This window comes from Pleurodeles waltl, chromosome 6 (assembly GCF_031143425.1).
Source record: "Pleurodeles waltl isolate 20211129_DDA chromosome 6, aPleWal1.hap1.20221129, whole genome shotgun sequence".
NCBI lineage: Eukaryota > Metazoa > Chordata > Amphibia > Caudata > Salamandridae > Pleurodeles > Pleurodeles waltl.
Genome location: NC_090445.1, coordinates 160282719 through 160295361, shown reverse-complemented (window position 1 = coordinate 160295361; position 12643 = coordinate 160282719). Strand labels below are relative to the sequence as shown.

At 39.9% G+C, this 12643-nt stretch overlaps 1 protein-coding gene across 4 annotated transcripts in view; it reads right to left on the bottom strand.

Moving 5' to 3' along the window:
• ATP6V0A1 (ATPase H+ transporting V0 subunit a1) overlaps nt 1-12388 on the bottom strand; it is a 221698-nt gene extending 209310 nt beyond the window's left edge. For all 4 annotated transcript variants that reach the window (XM_069237704.1, XM_069237705.1, XM_069237706.1 and 1 more), the window contains exon 1: nt 12274-12388. The gene's annotated coding sequence lies outside the window, so the exon portion shown is untranslated. The remainder of the gene's footprint in view (nt 1-12273) is intronic.
• Nucleotides 12389-12643: the final 255 nt, after the last annotated feature.

Genomic DNA, 12643 nt, shown 5'->3' with positions numbered 1-12643 from the left:
TAACAATATTACAGATTTCAAATCTACTTCTTTGAAAGTTAAACTATTGGACTATGCAGATGACTCTTATCTGGCTGATTCAGATATTTCCTTAACACCTTTTACTTGTTTCGAACATTGAAGTATTCTTATTTCTTTGTATATTTTTTTATATATTACCTCACTGCATGTTTTTTTCCTTGCGATGAATGTGCTCTGTTGAATAATGAAAAAGGCATTTGGGAATCTTGGAATAAAAAGTAAACTTGGTGAGGAGATGAAACAACAAAACCTGTGTTAGCTCCCTATATTTCCAGCTAGCACCCTGCATTTGCCTAGAGAGTAGGTAATGTTCTGTTCCATCTGGAAACATTCTCCCAGGTGTCTAACTCTCCTGTAAATTGCCTCTGGTAGTGTTTCACACTCCTTCAGTTTCTAGTTATAAACTCAATTCTACTAAAACTGATATTTTACCTTTGAACAGTTACTACATGCAAAAATAAGTTTGAAGGTTCAAACTTTAAATGGTGTCTCCTAATAAAATGTTTAGATAGTTGGTTTTCTTCCACTGTCTAAAAATAATTTTATTTCATTTGCTTTCTTTACAACAGAAACTTAATGCTCTCCTTAGCTCTTGGTCTACACTTTCTTTAACTTGGCGGGTTGATTAGATGAAAAATATGACAGTTTTGAACATCCTTTATAATGCCTTTCAATATTCCACTATATTTATTTAACCACCTTGATTCACTTGGTTCTAGATTTTACTGCAGCAATAATACTTCATGAATCACTTAATCAAAATTAATGGTGGTGTTAAGTTTCCCGCTGTTAAAGTTTACCACTCCTCTTGTATTATTAAACAAGTATGCTCTCCAATTTCTGAATACTCTTTGTCTCCTCCAACTTGGGTTTTATTAGAAAGAAAGTGCCTGGGTGGCTTCTCGTTTACAGAATTACTTCATATGTCTAACTGGTCAGGTATTCTTATGTCTCCTGTTTTAAAATATTCCAAAAGCACACTTTAACAAGTTTGTTTTTTTCAGTTTGCTCCCGACAAATTAACTTCTATAATGCTCTCATTTTTGCATTGGTACTTAAAATTAAAAAACACATCCTTTTATTGGATGAAATGGCATGATAAGAGAATATCCTGGGGTAAAGGGTTTTTAAAGGAATAAAATATTATCTTTTGAAATATTTCACTGTAAATATTCTACTCAATCATCATTAAATAAAGATTACTTGATTCTCTGAGATGTTTTTTTTCTCTGTCCGTTGTAATAATACCATAAAATCATAGTTTTAGTCCGACTAAACAGCGTCAATTGTTTGACCTTATTTAGAGTAACTCAATTCCTAAAACAGCCCTTATTTAGAAAGATATTTGACAAGATTCATTAGTAAGATCTAAATTGAAAACTGAAATTGCTTGGGAAAAGAATCTGCAGTTTTGATGGGATATTCATGTCTGGAACCGTATGTAGATAATGATCTTTAATACTATTACTTATCAGCAAATCTAACTAAAATTTTGTTTTTTCTTTATAGCAGACTTATTTTGGTACTCGCATTACTCTATAAATTCATGGACCCTGAAGATGAATCTTGCTGGCCATGTAAAATTATAAAAGATAACTTCCAGTCATGTTACATAAATGTAACTTTTCTATATCTTTCTGGGAGAATGTATGGTCTACATGTAATTCTTTATCATTATGTGAATGTATTAGATACCAGAACAAACGTATTATTGATTTATTTATTATAAAACAGTTTAACCAGATTACACCTGTTGAATGGATTTATCCGAATTCTCTTATGATTCTTAGTGGAATGGATTACGTGATAATCATAGAATTAAAACTACTGTTGATTACACTGTTCTTCCTGCTGGGTGAGGGACATCACACAGGGAAACCAAGACAACCTGTCTGGAGCCTGAAGCACCAGCCCTCTGAGCAAGAGGAGAGTGCAGGAGGGAGCAAGGTTGAGTAGGAAGCCCTAACATGAGGACTCCGTATGCGAGGTGTGACGGTTTGGCTGTGCACACATCAGGCCATCGCCCATGTGCAGGACTGTTTTCGGCAACCCTCCTATGCCAGGAGAGGGTCACTATAGACTGAGCCGTGTGCTGAGCACCACGCAGGTCTTACTATGCCCATACGCCATGCAGCAGTGACCCGATAAGCCAGGTAAGCAAGTTACCACTCAAGAGGTCCCAAGACTTGTGACCATCTGCGCTGGGGGCGCTTTTGCTGGAGGAGCCTCTGCCCATATCATCACATAACGCTGCAACCTCGGATGCCAGGAGAATCTGCCGGTACCATAGTTACCAAAGGATTTAGGCCACTGCTCGGAGAGATTGAGGCTACAGTTCGGAGGTTGGACCCACACTGATTCCAGACTGAATAAGCTCCAGACTCACCACGGAGGACTGGACCATGGGAGCTGAAGAAAGGTTCCCCCGTCCCCCTGTTGAGCAAAGTCAACATAATGCATCTTTGTGAGCTGGGTGCATTTTCTGACATCTAATAGACCTCAGGCAGTGCCACGGATTGGCCGCAAGCAGCCCGACTTCTCTGGGCCAAGCAGGACTTGTGGACTGCGTATTCAAGGTGCCCTCTGCATCGCTGAACTCTTCCATGCTGCGAGAGCAGGTAGGATGTGAACGGGTCCACTTGGGCCACAAGCGACTCGCTGCTAACGGTGCTGTGGCACCACAGACACTTTTGACTAAATTCCTAAAGAGTCAAATGGAGACACCTTTAGTATGGCCTAATCATCTGCATTCTCTGATGCACCCGCCAGTGAATGTGGAATAACCCTGAATACAAAGGGTTCGCATGACAACTACTAAAGCCATGACCTCAAGGGGGATTGTGTTGTTGCTTCTGAATGTTCTGCTTCATTGCATGTATAGCGTTATTAATAAAATACTACTTTTCTTATAAGAGCCAAGTACTTGGCTGGGCATTGATTTATTGTTCATCTGTTTGCACTTTCATTTATGAGTCGTGTTCACTGACGTGTACTTACATTCTTATAGGAAGCCTTGACTCTCAACCACAGCTACCATTGTGGATCAAATGCAGAAGGAGTACTTAGCCTAGTTGAGCAACATTCATAGTAGGTTGGGTCCCAGGACATCAGGAGTATAAGTCCTCAACTACCATGTTTGGCCCAGTAATAACTTCTGTGCCCTGTGGCCCTCTGAAAGGGGTCCTGAGATTAATTTTACTATTTCGATTATTATTTATTAATTTGGGCCTATATATGAAAATATAAACCTATTTTTTCCCACTGTCTCCTTTCCTTTCTTTGTATTTCCGTTTTCATAGCTCGTTCTAGTTTTTCCATTCAGAGAATTACATCAAAATAAGATTTACTCATTTTTAATAATTTCCAATGACTTGGGTACCTCCTAACGTTTCTATAAATTGTTTGCATTCATCCAATTATATATATTTTCTGTTTGATTTTTCTTCTTTAAATACCAATACAAGTATTCAAAATAAAAAATGACTCCCTCGCATTCATTGTACTGGGGTACTTAGACAAGTCCTAACAGAGTTCTCAGTGTATCACATCCTGAAAGTTTCGACTGGCAAGTGCCACCAAAAGTCTCAATAATACACAAACACTATACCTGCTGCACTTCAACATATTCCACACACACTCCCAACCAAATGTTTATCTACACTACGCACCAGCAGAAAAATAAAAAGTACAATTGTGCGGTTAAACGCTGCACAGCATTTAAAAGAGGAAACTCAAACTAGCATTAATATATGATGACACTATAATTAATATCTTTCAGAGGAGCACTGTCAAAGAAAGAGTCTCAAATTAGCATCATAATCAATCAATTTTGGAATTAATCCTCCCTTCAAAAACCTGAACGGCATCCCAAGCCATCCCTTCTCATCGCGTGATGCCTCAGACTGCTTCACTTAAATACTGCTGCTTGAATTTTCAAGTCTTGCTAATTTCTGGACCTCCCCTTAAAATATTTGGAGAGTAAAAAGGCAAGAGAGAGGAAGAAATGAGGTAGACAAGAGTGACATGGTGCATGCTAGACTGAGACAAAGCGGAAAGCAGAGAGGGCGAGAAAGAAAGAAACAGAAAGGGAGAAACAATAAGAGAATGACAAATAAAGAGGGAAGAAATGGGGCTGAGTAAAGCATACAGTATGATCATAAACAGGGTATGAAGATAGAAGCAGAGTCAGAGTGACAAACAAATGTTAAAAGTGTCAGGTTGCAGAGCTAGAGGAGAGTGAAGGGGAACTGAGAATACAGAGGCTCATGAGGAAAAAGCGTGAGGAAGAGAGAGAGCGAGAGGTATACAATAGGCATATATAACAAAGGCACATATAGAAGAGATGTGTGAAAGAGAGAAGGTAGAGAGGCAGATGAAGATTTGTTATTTCTGGAAAATCCGCATCCACTACTTGTAAACCCAATGGGGATGGCTCCCTTAAACCTTGGAGTCCTACTCGATGCTTCTCCCTCACTCTCTTAATGGAACCCGAAATAATCACCACCAACCAAGGAGGCTTCAGTCTGCAGGCTTGTCCCAGCTCACAACATTCTCTTCAAAGCTAGACTTCCAGGCCACAATCGTTCGTCAGCTGTGACCAAACGTGGACTATTGCAATCTTCAAAGGAAAAACAATAATACTACACAGAAATTAAAAAATATAGTACTACAGAGAAAGATTAACAACGTTTGTCTACATTTAAAGTGATCATCGAAATTAGAACCCCTGACTGCTGTCGTCTTATACCTCCAATGGCTGCCAGTAAAACAAAGAAGTCAGTTCAAACTCCTCACTATTGTGCATACATCTAATCGCGAAAAGGGGCAAAATAAGTAATGTCCTACCTCATGCAAACTGAATTCTAAGATCAACCACCATGAATCTGCCAATTCTGCTGTCCCACAATGAAGAGATGGCCTTTCATGGTTAGTGCCAAGACCCTCTTGAACACATTACTTTCAGAGCTAAGATAAATCACTAAACTCCTTTCAATATGAAGGGCTCTGAAAAGCTAGCCACTGCAATAAACACTCAGTTCAACATAGGGCTAAGAATCATCATCTGGAATCCTCAAACCATTCCGATCTGCATTTGAACACAGTTTGAGGTGCTGGCTCTTTAGACAAACAAAAAAGCCTATATATAAATTACAATACTGACACGTATTAAGTTCAGAAAGGTACAAAAAGTAGAAGCCACTCAATTCTGGACTTTTAATGGGCTTCATTGTCCCAAATAAAAGTCTACACAATTAGTATTCAAAATTTGTTTAGGCTCAGTGGAGCGATGGCAGGTTTTCAGGATTATCAACCTTTTATGTAAAAAAAAAAATCCAAAGAAGAGTCACTGTATAGTAATTTTACCCCATATAGATACCCTAAAACCTCTGTCATGGCTCCAATACTCGTGGATCAACAATGGGCATCCCTACATTACAAAGCAACTTCTCAAGAAAAGCTCTGATCACGCTGGACCAAAAGGAATGTTGCTCTCCCTTACCCTGAGATCATCATGAAAGATTTGGTCACAATGTGAACAGCAGACAGTCAGCTGACCTCAGCGATAATCTCCTCAAGCAGCATTCTTGCGCCTCAAGCAAGACCTTTGACAGCACAACTTCCTCACTGCAGCATAACAGCAGATAATAAGAAACCCGAGTTACGGTAACACAGCAGCTCAAAAGGAAATATGAACTTGCAAACACAATTTTAATTGAGGAGAGGCATTGAAAAGTTTTATTGATTTGAAGTTCAAATAGAAAAGTCAGAGATTAGACAACCAGAAAAAAATTACTTAACACAAACACAATAATGGGCTCCCCTTGAAAAAATGGAAGAAAACCCAAGAACCTCGTCCTAATACTATTTGTGACTCCTCTCCTAAACGAGGAAGCTTTCACAGGAACATGTACTCGCTTCTTCTCAGTTTCACTTCACAAAGGCAGTTGATATCAAATTACACATTAATTAATAATAAATACCAGGCACATACACTCTTCTTTCTATTCATACTCCATGTGAAAGCATCATGCATCACTTCAGCAACAAGCAGACTGAAAGAGAATTATATCACTCCCATGTCACAAAACCATGTATCTCTTATGGGATAAGCATGCAGGAATATCTTCTCACATTTGTTTAGCCTCGCTGTGAGCAGTTATGAATGTGCAAGCACAGCACGACTCGGATACTGCGCACAGACACGAGGATTGGAAAGTATTCTGTGGATATGTGTAGTGTTAGGTGTCAAATTAGATTGGGTTAAATTTGGTGAGACAGAAAATTGAGTTTCCTTTAGGTATGGAACCTCATCCAGTACCTTGTGAGTTATGTCAGATGCCCAAATGTTTCAATCTGTCCATAGTGCCATTACAAATGTGACTTTTTAGCAAGGAATATAAGAGACCAAAAATTATGTGTTTCTTGACAAATCCATCTATCAGATAACAGAAAAAAATGTATTAACTTGATAGAGGAGCACTATCTAGGTATTACCATTTGTTTGAAAAAGCAACGTGAAAAGTGACAAGGACTTCCTGTGTTATTCTGATATTTTTCTTGGAGTCAATGAGCGTAGAAGAAAGGCATTTTTCAATTTAAATGTCCACATACAGAGCAACAATCTGTTTCTTGATTCTGGGATTACATTCGAATTAACAGCAATTTAAGTACAGCTTTTTTGTTGACCTATTAGGAGGAGCCCAAGTGACATTTAGGAACACATTGCTAAAACATCACTCATTTCATGTGCACGGTAATGTTTGCCAAATGCCAGTGTTAAAGATGTGTTTGTTTATGGAAATAAAGAGAACCTCCATCTCCCTGTACCTGGGAGTAAACCCTCCTCTGCAGCAAATAAAAAAAATAATTCCTTTTACCACAACACCACTACCAACTTGAATTTTCTACTTGACTTGATAAGCTGCTAACAACGCTAATCATCTAATTAACGACTGGTAATTCCTGGTGAGACAATTTCCATTTATTGTCCTTATTATTATACATATGTATATCAACCTCCGAGTTTTTACATCACTTTACAGTCTCACTGATTACTGGTCCTATTTGGTAATTATTGGTCCAGTTTCCTAGTTATTCAATTCTGCTACAATGTTTATTGAATAAGCATATTGCTCTGCTCCTCGTGTCAATGAAAAAATAATAAGCATCTCTATTAAATGCTCTTTAAGCCCTTGTGAATGTGGTATGTGCTACAGAAAACCACAAATAGATATAATAAATGAAAACACGGGTTATATTTTGAGAAGCCGCTTTCAGCATTCGTTAATGCCGCATTCTTAAACATACAGAAGAATCCGGGGCTCAGGTGTGCCCTGTGGATTGCAAGCTTTGAAGCTGGTTGATAAAGAGAGGAATGCAAACGTCGTGCTTCAGGAATGGAGCTTAGCCTGTAGGTCATGCTAATGCATCATTTTTTTCATTGGCGACAATGGTAAAGGGAAACGATTGATGACAGGCAATAGCTCCAAAGCTTGGTCTGTGTGCGTTTCAGGTTAGCAGTATTGGTGCTCTGCTTCCAGCTTTATAGACATTTTTTACATTTTAATCGTATGTAAAGAAAATACCAATTTCCTAATTATAATATTTTTATATTGCAAAAGAACTACAAACTTTGTATATAAATAAAAGGTTCTTCGTATAAGTATTAGCAAACTATTAGCCCATCACCCCGCTGCCGAAGTGCACTTCTTTTCAGATCCACACACAACATCAGGAAAATGACATCACTCATAATATAGAAGCGCAAATGGCGGTAGTGGGCGCACCCATTGGCCTATGCTGTAAGTTGTGGTGGGAGGGAGCAAAATGTGAATGAATGGTTTAATGGACCCACGGATGAACAGAGCTGACCCACGCCTCCTCTATGTATGTAAACATGTTTTTAATTTTTTGTCTGGACAAGAGGCAGCTTTTATTATTATTATTATTTTTTAATCACATGAGGCTGGGGAAAAACTAAGGCTGTCATCTTACTAGACCTAAAAACAACTTATAAAAGGAAAGCCCAAAACTGAGTAGTATTGTTCAGCATAAATGGAGTGACCTGGCAACCATAAATATGTGACATACATTAATCAGAGAGAGATGCAGGCGCTGCAATGCGGCAATACATATGTATGATTAATGCACATTAATGTAAAATGCAATAGAAAAAGTGCCTAAAGGACACATTTGCCTCTTAACTAGGCAATTTGATGGAGAGACGTATTCTTGATTGGCACCTTGTCCCTTATAAAAAAAGAAAGTTTAATTTTATATTAATTGAATAAACACTGGAATTATTATCTGTTATCACTGACAACCCATGTAACATATTGTCTTTCACACTTATGCGGGCTGCCCTTCTCATTCGATTTCCTTTAAAGAGGGGCCAGAGAATGAGCAAAATGAAGCCTGCATGCATGCATTTATCTACCCCTTTGTCTTTCTCTAAGCCTATGTTTCCCTGCTTTTGGGCTGTGTGCATGAATGTGGTGTAGGACTGTATGTGTCTGTGCGTGAGACTTTGCGTAATGCCCTTATGCAAACTGCAAAAGTGTGGATTGTTGCAGCCTTCGAAAGACCAAGCCACTTCAGGTCCTTATACAGGGAGTGCAGAATTATTAGGCAAGTTGTATTTTTGAGGATTAATTTTATTATTGAACAACAACCATGTTCTCAATGAACCCAAAAAACTCATTAATATCAAAGCTGAATATTTTTTGAAGTAGTTTTTAGTTTGTTTTTAGTTTTAGCTATGTTAGGGGGATATCTGTGTGTGCAGGTGACTATTACTGTGCATAATTATTAGGCAACTTAACAAAAAAAAATATATACCCATTTCAATTATTTATTATTACCAGTGAAACCAATATAACATCTCAACATTCACAAATATACATTTCTGACATTCAAAAACAAAACAAAAACAAATCAGTGACCAATATAGCCACCTTTCTTTGCAAGGACACTCAAAAGCCTGCCATCCATGGATTCTGTCAGTGTTTTGATCTGTTCACCATCAACATTGCGTGCAGCAGCAACCACAGCCTCCCAGACACTGTTCAGAGAGGTGTACTGTTTTCCCTCCTTGTAAATCTCACATTTGATGATGGACCACAGGTTCTCAAAGGGGTTCAGATCAGGTGAACAAGGAGGCCATGTCATTAGATTTCCTTCTTTTATACCCTTTCTTGCCAGCCACGCTGTGGAGTACTTGGACGCGTGTGATGGAGCATTGTCCTGCATGAAAATCATGTTTTTCTTGAAGGATGCAGACTTCTTCCTGTACCACTGCTTGAAGAAGGTGTCTTCCAGGAACTGGCAGTAGGACTGGGAGTTGAGCTTGACTCCATCCTCAACCCGAAAAGGCCCCACAAGCTCATCTTTGATGATACCAGCCCAAACCAGTACTCCACCTCCACCTTGCTGGCGTCTGAGTCAGACTGGAGCTCTCTGCCCTTTACCAATCCAGCCACGGGCCCATCCATCTGGCCCATCAAGACTCACTCTCATTTCATCAGTCCATAAAACCTTAGAAAAATCAGTCTTGAGATATTTCTTGGCCCAGTCTTGACGTTTCAGCTTGTGTGTCTTGTTCAGTGGTGGTCGTCTTTCAGCCTTTCTTACCTTGGCCATGTCTCTGAGTATTGCACACCTTGTGCTTTTGGGCACTCCAGTGATGTTGCAGCTCTGAAATATGGCCAAACTGGTGGCAAGTGGCATCGTGGCAGCTGCACGCTTGACTTTTCTCAGTTCATGGGCAGTTATTTTGCGCCTTGGTTTTTCCACACGCTTCTTGCGACCCTGTTGACTATTTTGAATGAAACACTTGATTGTTCGATGATCACGCTTCAGAAGCTTTGCAATTTTAAGAGTGCTGCATCCCTCTGCAAGATATCTCACTATTTTTGACTTTTCTGAGCCTGTCAAGTCCTTCTTTTGACCCATTTTGCCAAAGGAAAGGAAGTTGCCTAATAATTATGCACACCTGATATAGGGTGTTGATGTCATTAGACCACACCCCTTCTCATTACAGAGATGCACATCACCTAATATGCTTAATTGGTAGTAGGCTTTCGAGCCTATACAGCTTGGAGTAAGACAACATGCATAAAGAGGATGATGTGGTCAAAATACTCATTTGCCTAATAATTCTGCACTCCCTGTAGTGTATTATACTGGCTATCCATCGGAGTTACATCACCTTTAATTTGCAATATCTGGCTTTCAATTGTTTGCAGCCCTTAACTCCACAGTACTTAACTTCAACTGGGTACACTAATCAAGCAGTAGAACACTTCTGTCATTTAAACATGGCCTCCAAGGGGGTGCCAGCATTGTCTGTTAGGCAGCAAAACCTGGAATATCATCCCCACGCTTTGTAATTATTCTCTTGTTTATTCACTTGATAAACGAGATGAAGCTCAGCACTCAAATTAGAGAATTGTTTGTCAATAATCACTCACTTATTACCCCATCGAAAAATATTAATCCCTAGATCACGGAGGCACCCACGACTATGCTGATACGAACCCACCGAACATTACGTGCCAATAATAGTCTGAAACAAATCATCATCATGCCATATCATATCATGCATGATATTTCCCCGAAAGACCGGTACCCGTGGTAGTTATTGTTTAGTACTAACGTAGAACACAGGCATCCACAGTGAGCTACAGGCTAATACCACTTTACAGCTGGGTCAATCATAGTAGACTTTAAGCCACTGAGAACCAGGTCATCCACAGTAAGCTATTGGAAAATATTTTCATAAAACACAATCACAGTAAATGGCAGGTTATATTATACTAATGTTACTGTTGCCACAAGTGTACAAATCTGCAATATTGTTTACTATCTACGTTAATGTAGTGTTCAAGCACATTAGTTTAGCTCAATGGAGAAAGGCCACATTATCTGGCTCGCACCCTTATTGAACAATTGCACCCACCGGGTCAAAGTTGCCTCCATCGGCTCTGGGAGCACCATTGCCAACTTTAGAGTCACTTATGGGTCAACCCTCTTCCTGATGTCTTGAATGGCGAACTGGCTGACTTGCTGGAAGCCCACAAGGTTGACTATCACAAGCGTGCAGAGGACCTCAATGCCTATTCCAAGAACCCCAAGCTCTATCTAGATGTGGAAATGTAATCTGGGGGGTAGCTGCCTGAAAGCTGCCCAGGACTGAATGCAGTGTAACTGGTCCTGCCTAGACAGCCAGATTACTGGAATGTTGCTCTACGTCCCCGTAGGCAAATTAACTCTTTGGTTCTAATGACCTGATTTAATGGGATTCCTGCTTAACCAATGGAAATAGTATGGGACTTGCGTGTGTTTTTCATCAACTCCCCTGGAAAACGCACAGCTCCAATACCTCAATCTAACATCTCCATCACCTTCTTTCGTTCCCTCATTCTTGTAAATTCTACATATGGCTGCCTTTTTGCCTTTTGTGGCCATCTTATAGCCTGGCAGGACTACTGCAGCACACTGAAATAAAGCATGTTTACAAACTACAGATGACTCAGAATGATGACTGCCTTGTAGTCAACTGATTACTCTCTGCTTCCGCTAAGCAGGTGCTTAGGCGATGAACCTGCCCATCATGCCATTCCTGACTGGCCTATCATTAACAGTCTTGAATTCATCATATATTCCTCACTAGGCATTCACTGTCTGTCTCCCTCAGTTGCCTGTCAGACGGCTCACAACAGCTCTAAAGCCAGCTGTCCAGTTGATGCTGTTGAGACTCTGGCAACCTTCCTGGCTTAATTCCAAGGGTATACTGATATACCAAATGCAATTATACTGCCCATCGATCAAGAATCCATCTTCGACGCACCTGTGCATTAACCTGGACATGAACATCCACAGAAAGCAATAAACCATTATTAATGTAAAACACCAACACCTGATAAATTACAGGCGGATACATTAACCTATTAAAATTCAATGTAAACTTTAGTCCAATAACATCCTAGAAAAGGACATTACGATGGGTGTCGATATTTACAATGAACATAAATAAAAACATAAAACCAAAGGCCGGCTACAGGTATATGGTGGCCCAGAACGCGGTGATACCATTTGGAACACGGACATCCACCGCAAGCTAGAACCCGCTTGTCATGTCCTCATGTCCATTGGCTGCTTATCTAAACGAGTATCCATATAACCACTGAAATAATGGAAGAGTCCCGTGTAGGTCTTCAGCTCACACACTGAAGGAAATGTAAGGCCCCCTACCTGGCACCCAGGTTCCCGGTATCCCCAGCTCAGCCCGCTCCTCCTGTCAGCCGCTCTTCTTCCCGGTGCAGCTCACAGCAAGGTGACGTCACTGACAGCAGCTCCTGCTTCCCCCGCCTCCAGGCAGATTGCTATGGCAGTGAAAGAGACAATGGACTCCAGGATTAAGCGATGTGAATCAGACGGCCATTTCTGAGTAGCAGATTAGACAAGGAATCGAAAGAGAATCTAAAGGAGAACTGATTTTGTCTTATTATTCTTCAAAGTAAGTTTAGCAGGATCTTAATTTTGAAATCCATGAATAATGTGAACATTTTCTAATATATTTTTATTTTGCTTATGGCAATAACTAATATGTTTTCTACATTAC